This window comes from Macaca mulatta, chromosome 15 (genome assembly GCF_049350105.2).
Source record: "Macaca mulatta isolate MMU2019108-1 chromosome 15, T2T-MMU8v2.0, whole genome shotgun sequence".
NCBI lineage: Eukaryota > Metazoa > Chordata > Mammalia > Primates > Cercopithecidae > Macaca > Macaca mulatta.
In genome coordinates this window covers 57030670-57048091 of record NC_133420.1, presented here as the reverse complement: position 1 = coordinate 57048091, position 17422 = coordinate 57030670, and the positions used below count along the sequence as shown (strand labels likewise).

Here is a 17422-nt window from a genome sequence, read left to right as displayed (position 1 = left end):
ATTTATACGATTCTTAAGGCTTCTCCTGTGCAACACTGCATTGTCACAATCATCAATAAACTACCTACTGTATAAGGGACACCCATCTGAAGGGGTCTCTCCTTCCTCTGGGCCCTCCAGCATGCCTCTCAGAGCACTTAATATATTGAGCCTTATAATCATTTATATTGTGTTTTCTCTCTCCTATTAATCTGAAATTTTCTTGAAGGCAGAATTCTGTTTGATTTATTCGTCACTTTTACTGTATACAGAGCCCTTCACATTCCATGTGTTCATAAATGATTTTAACTTTACACTCTTCTTCATTCCCACAAACTCTTGTCCTTTTTCCCAAATCTTTCTCCCTTTCTACCGTTTTTTTTTTTCTAGTCTCTACAATATTGTCAGACTGATCTCCGCAAAATTCAAAAGTCAAATTACTCTTCTACTTTAAACTTCCAGTAACTCCCAGATTCATTTAAGGGTGGAATCTAAATCCTTTGGCATAGCACTTAAGACCATTTCCAAGGGAGTGGCTCTACCATGGAGCCTTAGAGACTCTACATGTGTCTACATGGGATGCACAGGCAATGCTTGGACTGCCATGTGACCTAAATCTGGGTGGAATGCCCTGTGATCCTCCTAACATGGCAAGGGAGGAAATCTTCAGAGAAGGCTTCACGAGGTTGTTTTCTCATCTGCCTCTATCTTGTGGGATGCTACCATGAGGCGGTTTTCTGATATACCTCCCAGGTTCCAGAGGAACATGAGACTTTCCAACTTAACCCCTACGCTTCCGTAGGGCAGAACTGCAGCTCTATAGCCATTTAGCTGCAGTCTGGAATTGACTGGCCAGCAATAGGGTGTATCACAACTCTTGTTGAAGCCATCTGACCCCTTCTGTTTCAGTGCCATCCTTTTGGTGTGTGGGATAAGGACTCACAGGGCTGACATCGTTAGCTTCTCTTGTCTTCACTATATATATATAAGTAATAATCTGGCTGAATCTAAAATTAGTTCATTATTTCTTTACCATCTGAATCTGTAAGTGTTAGACTTGGACGGTCCTTTGTGTTTGGCACCCTTCATAATCTGATTCAATCAAAGCATTTAACCCTGATCTATTTACTAGTCTAAACAACTATCTCATTACAAACTTAACATACAATATTGTGAAAGTCTGCTTCTTTATCTGACTATCCATTTTCTGCTCTATACAAATACAGTAGTCACTAGCCATACATAGCTAATTAAATGTAATTAATTAAAAATAAATAAAACAGAAATCTAGTTCCTCAGCCACACTAACCACAATTTAATTGCTCAATAACCACGTGTAACTAGTGGCTACTATATTGAACAATGTAGATACGGAACATTTCTGCCATTAGAGAATATTCTATTGGATAGCACTATTCCAGATTGTAAATTCCTCAAGGGCAGAAATTACACCTTGTTCAACACTATGTTCGTCAGTTCTTAGAATAGGGCCTGACACATATTTACTAAGCAAGTGACTGCTTAATAAATATTTGATGAATACATGAAAGAATAAATGATATGCATGAAGGAAAAAAATTGAGAGAAATTTCTGAGAGACAATGAATAAGAAAGAGTAGAAGCCAACTTGACTGTTTATAGTCTACTTCTGAAGGTGGGAAATGCTTCAAGATCCAGTTGAATATATTTTCTCAGCTTCCCCGCTCTTTTGCACTGTAAGCCAGGACTCCCCACACTGCAGGGTATCCAGGAGACAAAGGATACAAAGCAGTGGAGAACAAGCAGCATTAACCTTGCTGCCTCCCACAGGATTCACCTTGGAGTGGTTGGGGAGGGAGCCCTTAGCAATATGGAGACAGCCTTATTGGAGGCTGAACATGAAAGCAATGTTATGGAGTCTGGAGGTCCCTGACCACAGTGAAAGGGATCAGGTCTGTATCACTGGGAGACAGTGGCTTATTAGAAGAAAGAGAAGTCAAAATCTGATAGAGCACCAAAAAGAGGAGGCAAAAAACAAGGAATAAAAGAACGGAAGATCACCAATGCAGATTAAAATTACTAATCGAGAAACAAAACTCTTATTCTCTTTAGGAGCCTGTTGCTTTTGTCATCATTGGCACTTCATCTCTCAGTCCAGGTAGAAATACCGCCCCCACCTCACCTCCCCCTACTCCCATGCACTAAATCCCAGAGAAAAGTGTTTTGAAAGTCAAGAAACCATCTCTATAAATTCATATTAGCTGGACCCTTACTACTCTGGTAGCCCAGTTGTGCATGTTGCCTCCAAAATAGTCACCCAACAATCTCTTAGTTAGGTTAATGCATCTGATAAAAATCTGTATTTCAGAGCAATGAACCACCTGAGATGATTACTCATCCCTCAGAGAACTGTTTCCCTCTGGGATGAGAGAAACAAACACAGCAAGATGAAAGCAGCCTTTCCAGATGCCCTGCAGGCAGATGTATCAGAAAGCAGACCCTCTCCGCTAGGCAGTGAGAGCCCTGACTCCCCAGATATTCACTGTGAGTTCAGCTGCAGGAGCCAGATGAAAGCAGGATGACTTGCTTAACTTAGAAGCCAACTTAGAAGCACTGGATGCTTGCCTGTTGCTTGCGAATTTATATCATTTAAAACAACCTAGCCCATTGAAAGTTGAAATTGTCTGCACAGAAACCATCCACTACTCCTCTTTTTAAGTCCCCAGTGACAGGGCTACCAGCAGTTGCTGCTGAAGGGTCTGGGCAGAGCCCGGTCTCTCTAGTCTGCTTTTTAGTTCAGGTGTTCATAATGGAGTCTAATATTTCATCACATAGCTCAGGTTTCTAAGCGTTTTCTCTTGACTCGCTCAAATCCTGGTTCTAATCTCCTTTGCTTTAGTTCCTTCTGTGTCTCCTCCTCTAAGTCAGTGGTCTCTGGACAGTTTCCTCTGGAACAGTGTCTAAGAGAGCAAGTCCCAAACACCAATTTGAGGAGCAATGTGAGCTGATGGCATAAGACTCACCTGAGGAGCCTGTTAAGTGAAGATTCCTGGGTCCTGCACCTGAAAGTTCTGACTTGATAGGTCTGAGATAAGGTTCTTGCATGTGTATTTTTAACAGGGGTTCCTAATGTGTATCCTAATCTGGAAACCACTTTTCCAAAGGACAGCAAAATCTTTCCCAGATGAAAATGCTACCCAGGACTGGAACTACTGAAATTTTCATTGTCCCATTGTTAATCCCATCAGCGACTGGCCAATGTCAAAATGTTTAAATGAGCTAACTTACAGATTGTAGACTCTGCTTTAGGCTGTGAATTCCTTAAGGGAGGGGCCTTGCCTTTTTGTTTTTGCATCTCTTGCAGCCAGTAAGGTATAGTTGGAAGATCAGTGGTCTCTGGACTCAGAGAGATTTAGATTAGAACCCTTACTTCATTACTCTGTGCGACTTACATCAAACAAATTACTTAACTCTTCATGTGCTTCAGCCTTCTAATTTGTAAAATGGGAGTAATATGATAAAATGGAATAAAAGTGAAACATAAGACTTGGGAAAAAGGGGTTGATCTTGGAACTCAAAGACATATTGGGATGTCTAGAAAAAGAGGGAGGTATTTTGGTACACATTACTCATACTGGATGAGAGGTACATTGGTGAGATAGAAAGGACCCTATATTCATGATTAATCTCCAGAACTAGATACAAACATAGGAGGTAAAGTGAAGGAGAGGTGCAGCAGAAATAGAAAGTGTTGTTTTCACTAAGACTCTAAGAGAAACACAGAAAAGGGTGGGCAAGTCATGATGACCCAGGTGACAAAGTGAAGTACCAGCTAAGAAGTACATGCAGGCCTTCTCCACCCTGCTCCCCAGAACAGGGTACACGGTACTCCACAGACCATCAAGGGATATAGCCAATGAGAACTTAGGACACTGGCAAACCACTGGACGTAAGGTGTTCACCATATACAAGGGAGGTATTTGCAGTTGTCAGTAGTAGGTATGAGCCACACACACACACCAAAAAGTAAGAGGACATCACTCAGCTTTGGTCATATCACTGAAGAAGGCCTGGAGCAAGCGGAGCTAGAAAAAGAAAAAATGAATGGTCAGTGTTGCAGGGAAGCAGACAGAACTTATTGATTAACACATGAGACATCCCTAAGGATACCCCACAAATAACTGTCAGGGGTGTTTTCAGGAAAAAAGATTTTCCACATTCTCCAGAAGGATTAGGAACTGTGAAATAGAGGTTAAGGTATAAAGTAGTTGGCATATTTTAGTGCTTAATGACTGCTACTTGATTTTCCTTGCAAACAATTGAAGAAAAATTTAGAGTGCCTGGATACCCTAACATTGACAAATTATTGTAAATAAACCTCTGTTTTATTTGGTGCATTTGTGTCATTCCATTTGGAAAAATTATAGGAAAACTTAAAATATGACACACCTATATATATGCATATTTGCTTAACTAAAATATATGCACATGCAAACTGAAGAAAAACACATATGGCCATCCAGATGACATAATCAAACATACTTGTAATCATTAGCAGCCATCCTTAACTATTGTGAGATATAGTTCCTGATAGTAACCAAGATGATTGTGAATTTGCCAACATCCAGATCCATAATGGCAATCACATAGCTATGATGATATCAGTTTGATATTCATTCAATAATAATTCATTAAGTTCTCGTTATTTCCAAGGATGTTTGAGTTAACCAGGACCCTGTTCCTGCTCAAGAAATGCATAGACTAGTTCAAGGGTTGGCAAACTACAGTCTGCAGACCAAATCCAGTCTCTATCTGTTTTAATAGATAAAGTTTTTGTTTATGTGTTATTTACAGTTCCTTTCACTTTACAATGGCAGTTGATGATTGCAATAGAGACCACACACTTTGGAGCATTTCGGATATCAGATTTCAGATTTTCAGATTAGGGATCAACCTGCATAAATAGTTTCAGTTGCTTTGGAAAACCCTAATACAGTCTACGATCCTAAATATTTACTATCTACCCCTTTACAGCAAAAGTTTGTTGACCCCTGGTGTACCTGAAAAGATAGAAAAAGTAAACAGGCAATTCCAATGGAGTGTGGTAAGTGCACTTCCAAAACTAAAATCCTAGGAATACTCAGAAGGGGCACCTAACACATAGCAGGAAAGATTCCTGGAAGGGGTACCTATGAGTGGAGCTTGACACCTGGGCAGGGATTCACTGGATAAAGTAGTATGAAGTGCCTTCTAGAAAGAAGGACAAGTTTAGATATAGATATATCCCCTTTGTGGGACTGCAATATAATAAAAGCTTCATGAGGGCAGGCATTTTTTTTTTACTATTTTGTTACTTAAAGTATCCAGTCACCTGGAACTATTCCTGGCTCATTGTGGGTGCCACAATGAACTGCTCCTGACTATCCACCATGCTTAGCGAAAAGGTCTTCTTTTTCTTAATATAAATTTTAGTATCAATAAATATGCACTGAATGAATTCAAAACATTCAAATGGCTGGAGTACTGGGAAGATGAGTTTGGAAGGAAGACAGTTATATAATCTAGCCAAACAACAAGGTGAGGCCTCAGCAATCATATGCTAGTTTTTGAACACTGATCAGTATTTACATCACTAATGACAGATTAGTTTGGACTTTGAAAACAGTCCTTATCTGCTGGATTCTGGCCTCCAAACCCAATGATTATTACTTGAGAGATTTTAGAGATTGAGTTGGGAGGGGGTTAATGCAGACAGGGAAATTTATGAATTTTCTCTTTGGAATGTGCTTCGAGACTAGTGCCCAAATCTGTGGAATGGGGAAAGTTTTTGAAATGACAATTATTTTTAACCCAAGCCTGTATCCACTAATGCATTATCTTCTTAATTTACTTGGATGCAGTAGCCATGACTAGGGGGTTTAGAGCCAACAGTTTTAATTAGAATGAAATAATAAAACATTGTCCCTATCTTACCTCATTTGCCAATGGCTGGTTGATAAACCTGAGAAATGTTACGAATAGCATGCTCATGGGGGAAATAACTGGCTAGTTTTAAATATGTCAGTATGAAAATACTACTTTAAATGAGACATTTCAATGGTACAATGAAGGAAAAAATGATTTCTGGCTAAGGCATAAGTAAGCTCTACATTTTACCCTCCTTTGGTCACAGTGTATATTGGTCTTCAATAACACTTATCAATGATTTTTCATAACTAAAATTAATCTTCCAGTTATCCTAGAATATTATTTTTCATTCTTGACTCTCACGAATTATTTCAGGACCCTTGTTATAACATACCACACTAAACTGCTCCTGACTATCTACCGTGCTTAGCAAAAAGGTCTTCTTTTTCTTAATATAAATTTTAGTATCAAATTAATTTATACCATGTGTCACGTAACACCTTTTATCATGGAAATTTTACTTTGTAGATTGCAATCTTGGAAATATATTATTGTGCCCATTATAATCTTTAAAAGTATATTTTTTAAAAATCTAGAATTACTGACAAAAAGGTTAAAATTTAGGAACATCTGATTGCTTAAATCACGGGCAAGGAGAGGGGAAATGGTAGCAAAAATGAAATAAATGATTTTGCAATGAATACTATTCTTTTCTTTTTTTTTTTTTTCTTTTTTGAGACAGAGTCTTGCACTGATGCCCAGGCTGGAGTGCAGTGGCACAATCTCAGCTCACTGCAAGCTCCGCCTCCCAGGTTCACGCCATTCTCCTGCCTCAGCCTCCCCAGTAGTTCGGACTACAGGTGCCCGCCACCACGCCGGCTAATTTTTTGTATTTTTAATAGAGACGGGGTTTCACCATGTTAGCCAGGATGGTCTCCATCTCCTGACCTCGTGATCTGCCCGCCTCGGCCCCGCAAAGTGCTGGGATTACAGGCTTGAGCCACCACGCCCGGCCACAATGAAGACTATTCTAATGGTTTAAAGTCACCAGGTGTACTTAGGGATTCCATGAAGTTTCCACAGAGCTACAACACAATCAACGGAAACTGTGACTCTTTTTTGTGATAGACCCGAGAATGTTCCTAGTCATTATTAGAACCTAAAAAATGTTCTCCATAAGAAAGGTAAACTTAGAAATTGAAGTGTTTCTAGCTGTCCTGAGATAAAAATAGTGATAGCGTATGACCAAAATTTATTTCAAATTTCCAGAGAATAGAGCTTAACAGCCTATGGGAGAAAATCTCAATATAATGGAATGGAGAAAATATAGGGATAAGTCCCCAAATTCTAATCCCAGTCCTGCCATTAAATTAATTGCAAAAAAAAAAAAAAATTTCTAGGCTGTATTATTTACCTATATAATGAGAAGGCTGGCTCTAAACAGTATTCAAAAAAGTTACTCATTAGGTAGCTATTGTAGTTTCCTCTAATTTGGTCTTGAGGTCTCTCTCAGGACATGGGTAAAAACTCTTGCCCTGCCCTGCCAGGGCTCCAGGGATTTGGTCATGAATGCTTATAGTGTGTCTTTCATGGGACACTTCTTTATCCCAGCAGACAGCCTAATGCCTGGGTGTCCAACCCATGACAGGGTATTCCTCTCACAGAAAACTTGTTTATACTGGAAGATGCCTTTGGGGCTCTTGTCTGACCTGTGTCCAGTTTATTCCTACAAAGACAGCCCCTCTCTAGGAGAGCCCTGATGGAGAAAGAAGGTAGATTTGGGTGTGTTGGTCAGGTGAGACACAGAAGAGGCAACTTAGCAAAACACATGAACTAACAGAAGAGCATATTACTCACAGATTATAGAAGAGAGGGAAAGAGCGCCAACGGGAAGGGGAGAGCCATCCAGGATATGCACTCAACCAGCATGTGGGGAGCAAGAGAGAGAGAGGGACCTTTGGGCCAACACCTTTATTGGGGTTCAGGGTGTTACCCAAGCAGGTTTCCCAAGGGAAGTTTGAATTGATGGGTTTAGAATAAGCAGGCAATAGTTCCAAGAGGTCACAGGCAACTGAGAGGTGGTTGCTGAGCATATCTGCACAGTTCGTATGAGGTATGGGGGTCAGTGGGCAAGTGAAGTAAGTTGTATATAACTGTCCCCTAGGGAGGCAGTCACAAGAAGGCGGTTGTATAAGCAGATATCCTGATCAGCCACACTGAGGAAGTTGGAAGAGGCAGAGAACTAGAAATTGTTGTGAAGGGTGACTAAGTCCTGCTTGTGGGATGAGAAAGTCCAACTTATACTCAAAATGGATACATTTGAGTATACATGCATATAAAGGCAATGTAAAATTATAAGAATTCACTGTAGTAGCATCTTTATAATTTTTGCCATATCTGGGTACTCCCTGACCTATTACTTTTAAGGCAAGAATAATATTTAATAATATCTCTCAATGCATTTACAATTCTCAGTAATCATTTTATTGTTCCTCTGAAGCTTTATTACATTAAGGCAAAGCCCTGGGGCTTATTGTCCTCGGGAAGAAAGCAACCCTGCCTAGAAAGGTCGAGGCCTTGACCAAAGATGTGAGTGGATTATGAAAAACCGAAAATCCCGGAGGAAACTTTTGTTCTGTTTCCTGTTTGGAGTTCTGGAAAACACAGTAAAATGGGACATGGTGTGTTTAGACAAATGGAGATTCAAAGATAGCATGCACAAGTCTCTTTTTCCTCTCCTGTTCTGTGAAAGGTTTCTGGGAGTTTCCATATTCTCAAAGTGATGGGCTTGGAAGGCAGCTGAGAGTTGAATGCCAGTAAGTCTCACCTGAAAACTTTATGGCCATGGGTGATCTGGGATCACATAACTGTCTTGGACACTTTATTTATAAGGAAATAACATAGATTCCATAATTTGTAAGTAATAGAAATTTATTCTCACAATTCTGAATGCTGAGAAATTCAAGATCAAGGCACTGGCCGGTTTAGTGTCTGATGAGGGCGTGCTCTCTTCTCCACAGATGGCACCTTGTTGCTGCATCCTCACATGGCAGAAGGAGCAAAACAGCTCCCTTCAACCTTTTTAAAGCTGATCCCATTCACGAGAGTAGAGCCTCTGTGATTTAATCACTTCCCTAAAGGTTCCACGTCTTAATACCATTACTTTGGGGGTTAGGTTTCAACATATAAATCTGGGGGATACACCAACATTCAGACCATAGAGTTCTGCTTCAGGCCGTCCAAAATGTATGTTCTTCTCACATGCAGAATGTATTCATTCCATCCCAATAGCTCCCCAGGCCTTAACTTGTTCCATCACCAATTCAAAAGTCTGAAATCCAAAGTCTCATTTAAATCAAATATGACTGAGACTCAAAGGTGTGACTCATCCTGAGGCAAATTCTCCTTCAGCTGTGAGCCTCTGAAATCAAACAAGTTACATGCTTTGAAAATATTATGGTGGGGTAGGCACAGGGCAGACATTTCCTTTCCAAAAGGGAGAAGTAGGAAAGAAGAAAAAGATAATAAATCCTGACTAACTCCAAAACCCAACAGGGCAAATATTAAGGCTCAAGAATCATCTTCGACTTGATGTTTTACCTTCTGAACCCTTGGAGGGTGGGGGTTAGTCCTGTCTCCATGGCTTTGCTAGGCACAACCCATACAGCATTTCTCACATATTGGAGTCACATGCCTATGGCTCTCCCAGGCTGGAATTGCACCCTGGTGGCTCTGCTCCCACGGTTTCACTGGGCATTGCCATACTGGGGGCTCTCTGTGGTGTTCCTGCTACTGTGATAGTTCTCTGGGCTCTGAGGCTTTCTGGGGCATCCTTTGAAATCTAAGTGGAGGCAGGCATGCCCTCACAAGTTGTGCACTATGCACTTTGGTAGAGATAGTACTGCACAGACACCACCAAGATTTACTAGATTGCCTTCCAGAGAGTGGCCAAAACTGCATATGGCCCTGCTTGAACCATACCTGGGGCAGCTGAGGAGCACTGCATCAGAATGTAGGAAGTGGAGATTTGAGGCCACCTGGTGCTAAGGTCCTACAGGTGCCCAAGCTTCCTCTTTTGATATAGATATGCTGCCCCTAGCCTTGGCACTCTGTGCCTATGATAGGAAGGACAGCACAAATAAACACTGAAAGGCCTTTGGGGTCATTCTTTCATTATCGTGATCAATAGCACCTGATTTCTGCCTCGCCGTACTAATCTCCTTATCAAATAGTTACTTAGCCACACCTTTGGTGTTCTCTCTTGAATACACCTTTCCATTCTATACAATACGACCAGGCTGAGAATTTTCCAAATCTTTAAGTTCTGCTTCCACATTTTCTTATAAGTAGTCAAAATCCTCAACATTTTGCTTAGAGATTTCTTCTAGAACATGAACATAATTTGGCCAAGTTATTTGCTCCTTTGTAACAGAGATCATCTCATCTTCAGTTGCCAATAACATGTCTTTCATTTCCTTCTGAGATTTCATCAGAATGGCCTTTACCATCTGTATTTCGATAATATCAACATTTTGATCACAACCACTTAGTAATCTCTAAGAAGATGGAGGCTATTTCTACAGCTTCTTCAACCTCACCTTCTTCTGAGCCCTCGCCTGAGTTGCCCCTAAGGCTCCTTTCATGGCAGTGGACCTGTAATTCTTTCCATCCTTTATTTATTATTCAGTTCCAAAGCTGTTTTCACATTTTTAGGTTTTGCTATGAACACATCACCCTATCTCTCTGTGCCTATTTCTGTCTTTGTCGGTCTCTGCTGCTGTAACAAAATACCTTAGACTGGGTAATTTACGATAGAAATGTATTTCTCAGAGTTCTGGAGTCTGAGAGGTCTAAGATCAAGGAACTAGCAGATATGGTCTCTGGTAAGGGCTACTCTCTGCTCCATAGATAGCATCTTGTTTCTGCATCCTCACATGGTGAAGGTGGCAAGGCACCTCCCTTCAACCTCTTTTTATTTTTATTTTTTTATTTACTTTTTTTATTTGTTTGAAACTTTAATGAGAAAAAACATATACTATTGAGCTCAAGAACACGGTGTGTTTGGTGTGCCATTGGGCCAAGGGTTGGGGATACACATGGCAGAATTAGGAAATGGGATATACATCAACAAAAATACACACGATCATAAGAAGGAAAACTGGCGCTTGGCACAATCAACTCTCAGTTTCCTCATCATTCAGCAGCATGTTGGGAATCCTGTGGCTGAGGCAGAACACACGTCCAGACTCTGGGCACTGCAGGGTGCCTCTAACATATCCAGCAGCACATGGTGCATCTTCCTCAGAAACTGTTCATCCTCCTCATATCCTTCAACCGGCCCTATAGGCACCCCAATCAGGTGCAAGGTATGTATCAGCTGCCCCCAGGAGCACTGGTCACTCCTAGGGTATCAAGCTATACTACTAACATTTAGTGTTCAAAAACTTCACTTCACACTATTGTATGTAAGTGATCACATGTCAGTGTGCCAGATCTGTCTTAGCTAAAACTAGTAAATGACTTAACTTAGATGGTTTCTGAAACCTGTACATTTGGTATTGTTTGGCCCATAAGCTTTTAATTCTCTTAGCATGGAGGATGAAGGAAGCCGTACATTGTTGCTTGAGAGTCTGCAGCTTTAGACCAGATTTATTTTTGCACTGGAAGTATGGCAAGTGAGTGAAAAAAAATGTTAGTGCACTTTGGATGTTTAATTTCCTTTTTTTAAATTATGCTGTTTGTACCAAGGCTGAAAACCTCAACTTATGTTAATGACAGTAGAGATTTTCTTTTTTATGTCTACATTCTTTCTAATAAACTGCTGGAAGACTTCTTGGCTGTCCTTTTAAGTGTCTGGCTTACTGTAATTTTATGTATTTACCATTGATTGTAATGTATTTTTATTTGAGGAAGAATTTGAGATTCTTCCTCAGTTTGGAAAAAAAGTCTTGCTGCAATGTCATAGGAAACCTTTTAAAAGTGGATCTGTAACAGAAAATTTTATATGCACTTTGCTGCAGTTGGAAAAGTATTGTGATTTTATTGAAATAAAATTAAATGTGTTGTCCTCCTCTAAAAAGGATAATAATTATTCAAGAATTGAACAAAAACTTGAAAGAGGTGATGAAATTGTTCATCTCTACAACAGTATTCATGACTTGGACTGGACATGCAAATTAACATATAATGCAAATTGATCTACTTATTTGAACAACCTGAAATTATACTTATAAATCAAATGTGTATCAGTCAGTGTTCTTCATACAAGACAGCATGAGTATGGCCATTGTAAATCTAGCAAGGTGAACGAACACCTTAATCATAATATATTGGATTCTTTTTATCTTTTGAATTACCAAATTTCATCAGAAGTTTCTGAAAACAATCTATTGTGAAGAGTCATTTGAAAGAGTTGAAAAAAATCAAAGATAATTATAAGAATTTTCCTGACTTTTAGCTCTAATAGGAATATTGTGGCAGCTTAGTTCTAAATTACCCCGCTCTTCCTAAAAACCAGAGTTACAAAAAAAGGCACACTTTCAGTGAAACTAGAAGACAGATAAATCTAACAAATTGCAAATATTCACTCCCAGAAAGAGACAGCACTATGAGAAGAGGAAGCATCTGTGAGGAAATCAATCTCCAGGCGAGGCAGAAAGAGAACTGTGAGAAATAGAGAGTGGAACCCATAAGTGGCAGAACTCAGTAAGCCATTATGGTGGACACACTGATGCTGTACTGAAATCCTCCTTCAGATATCAAGGATTTGTAATCCAGCTGTTGAAAGCACTGCTGGGAAACAGCGCTCAGCTGTCAGCCATCTTCAAGGATTACCTTGGCTGAATAAAGCCACCTAAGGCATGCCCCAACACAATGGCTATTATCAAAAAAAGAAAAAGAAAAAAGAAAAAAAACAAGTGTTGATGAGAATGCAGAGAAATTGGAACCCTTGTGTATTGCTGTTGGAAATGTAAACGGTGGAGCCATTACGAAAAACAGTATGATGGTCCACCAAAAAGTCAAACATAGAATTACCATGCGATCCAGTAATTCCACTTTGGGTATATAACCAAAAGTATTGAAAAGCAGGGCTTAAACACATCTTTATATACCAGTGTTCATAGCAGTATTATTCAAAATAGTCAAAAGGTAGAAAAAACCCAAATGTCCATCAACAGATGAATGACTAAATAAAATGATGGGTATATACACATGCAATGGAATATCATTCAGCTGTAAAAAAGAAAAGAAAATTCTGACACATGCTACAAAATGGATAAACTTTGAGGACATTACATTAAGTGAAATAAGCCAGACACAAAAGGGCAAGTAAGGATTTTACTTATATGAGGAACCTAGAATAAATTCACAAAAACAGAAAATAAAAAGGTGTTTTCCAGGAACTAGGATAAGGGGAAAATATTATTGTTTAATGAATATAAAGTATTAGTTTGGAAAGATGAAAAAGTTCTGGAGATAGGCAGTTGTAATGATAGCATATCAATGTGAATGTACTTAATGCCACTATACAGCATATATATTATACAACTAAAAATTTTATGTCTATTTTATGTTGTATCTATTTTATCACAATAAAAAAGTCAGTATCTTTTACAAAGTTCTGTTCATATTTTTTAATTAAGCAAAAATTTACATGGATTCCTTTTTTTGCTTAAATTTTTTTTATTTTTATTTTAGATTCAAGGGTAAGTGTGCAAGTTTGTTATACAGATAAACTCATGTGACAGGGATTTATTGTACAGATTATTTTGTCACCCATGTACTAAGCATAGTACCCAATAGCTACTTTTTCTGTTCCTCTCCTTCCTCCCACCCTCCACTCTCAAATAGGCCCCAGTGTCTGTTGTTCACCGCTTTGTGTCCATGTGTTCTCATCATTTAGCTCCCACATATAAGGGAAAACATGCAGTATTTGGTTTTCTGTTCCTGTGTTAGTTTATTCCAACTCAATCCGTGTTCCTGCAAAGAACACAATCTTGTTCTTTTCTTGTGGCTGCGTAGTATTCCATTGTGTATATGTACCACATTTTCTTTATTCAGTCTACCATTGGTGGGCATTTAGGATGATTCCATGTCTTTGCTATTGTGAATAGTGCTGCAATGAGCATATGCATGCATGTATCTTTATGATAGAACAGTTTCTCTTCCTTTGGTAATGGAATCCTAGTAATGGGATTGCTAGGTCAAGGGGTAGTTGTATTTTTAGCTCCTTGAGGAATTCCCACACTGCTTTCCACAATGGTTGAATTTTATACTCCCACCAACAGTGTATAAGCATTCCCTTTTCTCTGCAACCTCACCAGCATCTGTTATTTTTTGACTTTTTAACAGTAGCCATTCTGACTGGTATAAGATAGTATCTCATTGTGGTTCTGATTTGCATTTCTCTAATGATCAGTGATGTTGAACTTCTTTTTATATGCTTGTTGGCCATATGTATGTCTTCTTTTGAAAAGTGTCAGGTCATGTCCTTTTCTATTTTAACTCTGGCAACATTAATATGCCAGATTAAGGATTTTTTAAAAAGATTTTATTATGTAATTTAATTTTAAATCTTTTTTTTTATTTTCCTGGTATGTGAAAGTCTAAAAAATATAAAGAACTGGTTTGGACTGGAAATATCCACTATAATATAGAAAAAAATATATTATACTAGATATCAATAAAAATCCAGGTTGTCTTTTAAAAAATTACCAGGAATAATTACATATCCAGGATTGTACTACTAAACTTTCTAAAAAGAAGATAATTTTTATTGTAATTAAACTATTATATTTAAAAAGAAATTTTTTAAGATTCTGTTTATGAAAGAAGTACATTGGTATAATATCTAACCCAAAAATATCATGAAAAAGGAAACCACAGTTTAATTCCATTTATTAATGTTAATTAAGAATACATCATGACCAAATGAGTTGCCTTTCTCAAATGCAAAGATGACTAAATACTAAAAAATAATTTATTCCATTTAGCTATCCAGAGAAAAAACATAAAATTATTTCTGATGATGATAAAAAGACACTTGAAAAACAATTCAAAAATTCTTAGTTTAAAAAATTTTTTCATAGACTATAAATCAAGTGACATACATGAGGCCAAACACCAACATCATACTATATAGGCAAAAACATTCCTCCTAAAGTCCAAAACAGGAAATAAGAAAATTACACCCATTATTACAACTATTATATAACTTTGGATGGCAGGTGTTAGCCATTACATGATTATTACTCATATAGTCAAAGGAGATGTTCCTATTGAGTGGGTCTATGAAATATGACCACTTATATAACTGAGAGAGGAGGGAGGCTATTAGTCTCACTCAACCAAATGGAATGATTTTACTCTAAACAGAGGGAGTATCAGAAAGCAGATAGAAGGAAAAGAGTTTAGGCACACAACCAAAGTGTCCTCAAGTTACTTCCACTACTCTAATTCTTCACTGGCTCCCCACCTACCTACAAAACGATTCAAAATATATTTCTAGTCATCCATCTTCACCTTAATTATCCACCAATGACCTTCCACTTCCATACACTGCAATTTAGTTGCTCAGAAATATTTGGGCTGTGACTTGCCCCTTAGAGAAAACCCCTCAAAGTTGACCTTGGACAAAGTTATTTGGATTTCACTATGCCCAGGACCATAAAATTATGTCCTGCAAGCCAAATAACCTACAGCCTATTTTTGTACTGCTTGTGGGTTAAGAATGGTTTTTACATTTGTAAATACTTGGAGAAAAAATAAAAAGAAAATTACTATTTTGTGATGCAGAGACTATATGCAAATTTTAGTGTCCATAAATTAAGTTTAATTGAAACACAGACGGTCATTCATTACACACTATCCATAGGTGTTGCTGTGCTATCATGGCAGAGCTGAGTAATGGTAACAGGGACCTTATGGCTTGCAATACTGAAAATATTTGCTATCTAATACTTTACAGAAAGAGTTTGCCAGCTCCTAATCTAGAGACACACAATCCCCTCATCATAGCTGTGTCCCTAAGATGCAATTCTGTGAATTTCATATGGTTCCTTTCTCATTGCTGAGAATGCCAAAATGTTGGACATTTTTAAGTACAAAAATAAGTTTTTTTAATTTTATTAGCTTTTGCTGAATTATTGATTGTAGACCCATTCTATGATCTTATATCCATATCAACTTCCATATTGCCTTAAACTAATAGATTCTTTTTCCAGATCTAGTTTTCCAATAACAATTGCATTACTATTTTAAAATATGAGAGATCTAAGCATATTTAATTTGAGTTTTAGGACCTCAACAAACATCAACCTCTGATTCATTTCATGTCTGTTTTATAAGCCAGGGCATTCTGTAGTTTACTGGTGGTAGCTTTTTTTCCCTTACGTATTGCTATGATTGCAAACTGGAATATTTTAGGTCAGGTAGAACTCTAAGTTCATTTCTACAAATATGGGACTCTCAGTGTATGATACTGGGTTAAGAGGAAACGATTTTTCCCTTTTAAAGTTAAGGCGACCATTCTCAGTCCTCTTGCTCTTCTCTTGCTGTGACTTCCTTCTTACAGTAAAAGATTAAAGACATTCCTCTGTGAAGGGCAGTAGTGTAGGAGCTGGTGAAGGAGAGACTGTCCAGAACTTCCTGCTCATGCAGTCCAAGTCTCTAGTGCAGAAGCTGCAGTGCTCCTCGAAGACCTTGTAGCTCAAGCACATTCCCTTGCTGCAATATTCCAAGGATACTGGCCTTATATCTTGAGGTTGGTGCCAAATGACCCCCATGGATGATGGAAGTCTGAACCATCCCCAAGTGGGGCATGATGAGCTTTCTTGGGGGACCCATAACAACAAGAAAACCCTTCTGTGGTAACACATCTCTGTTGAGTACAAACTCCCTGGAGATAATGCCGAGGAGTCAGCAATACCATCAGAGGAGGGGTACTATGACTTTACTAGTAGACCAAATGAGAAGTGATACTGCTGTCAACTTCCGTGACAACAAAATGAACTAAAAAAGAAAGGTATCCTTTGTGGTGTCAGTGCTCTAGTAAGCAGAAAATCTGTAAGGCTCCTAAGAACATCCTGGTTGCTGGCAGCCATTTCTTTAAGACTTTATATAGCGTTAAAAGCTAAGAAAGCCCTAACCAAAATAATACTACCCCCTTAGATATTGCTGCAGTCAAAATTTTTCAGTCTTTGTGGACTTCTTATATTCTGGTAACCTGGTGCTCACAAGCCAGAATAATGATAGTGACCTATCTTCAAACAAGTGAAATTTCAAACTTGCTGAAATTTTATTAAAGATGCCTAAATTTATTAAAGATTAAATATAAGCATTAAATCAGAAGTTCCAGGGTCTGCAGTTGTGGACTATAATAATAGAAAACCAGGCTGGGCATAATGGCTCATGCCTGTAATCCCAGCACTTTGGGAGGCCAATGTACATGGATCACTTGAGGCCAGGAGTTCAAGATCTGCCTGGCATACATGGCAAAACCCTGTCTCTACTGAAAATACAAAATTAGCCAAGGAGGGTGGCTCATGCCTGTAATCCT

General features: G+C 38.6%; 1 pseudogene; it reads left to right on the top strand.

The window, feature by feature from the left end:
- The first annotated feature begins 2405 nt into the window (after positions 1–2405).
- LOC106993682 (zinc finger and BTB domain-containing protein 10 pseudogene) lies at positions 2406–17418 on the top strand (annotated as a pseudogene).
- Positions 17419–17422: the final 4 nt, after the last annotated feature.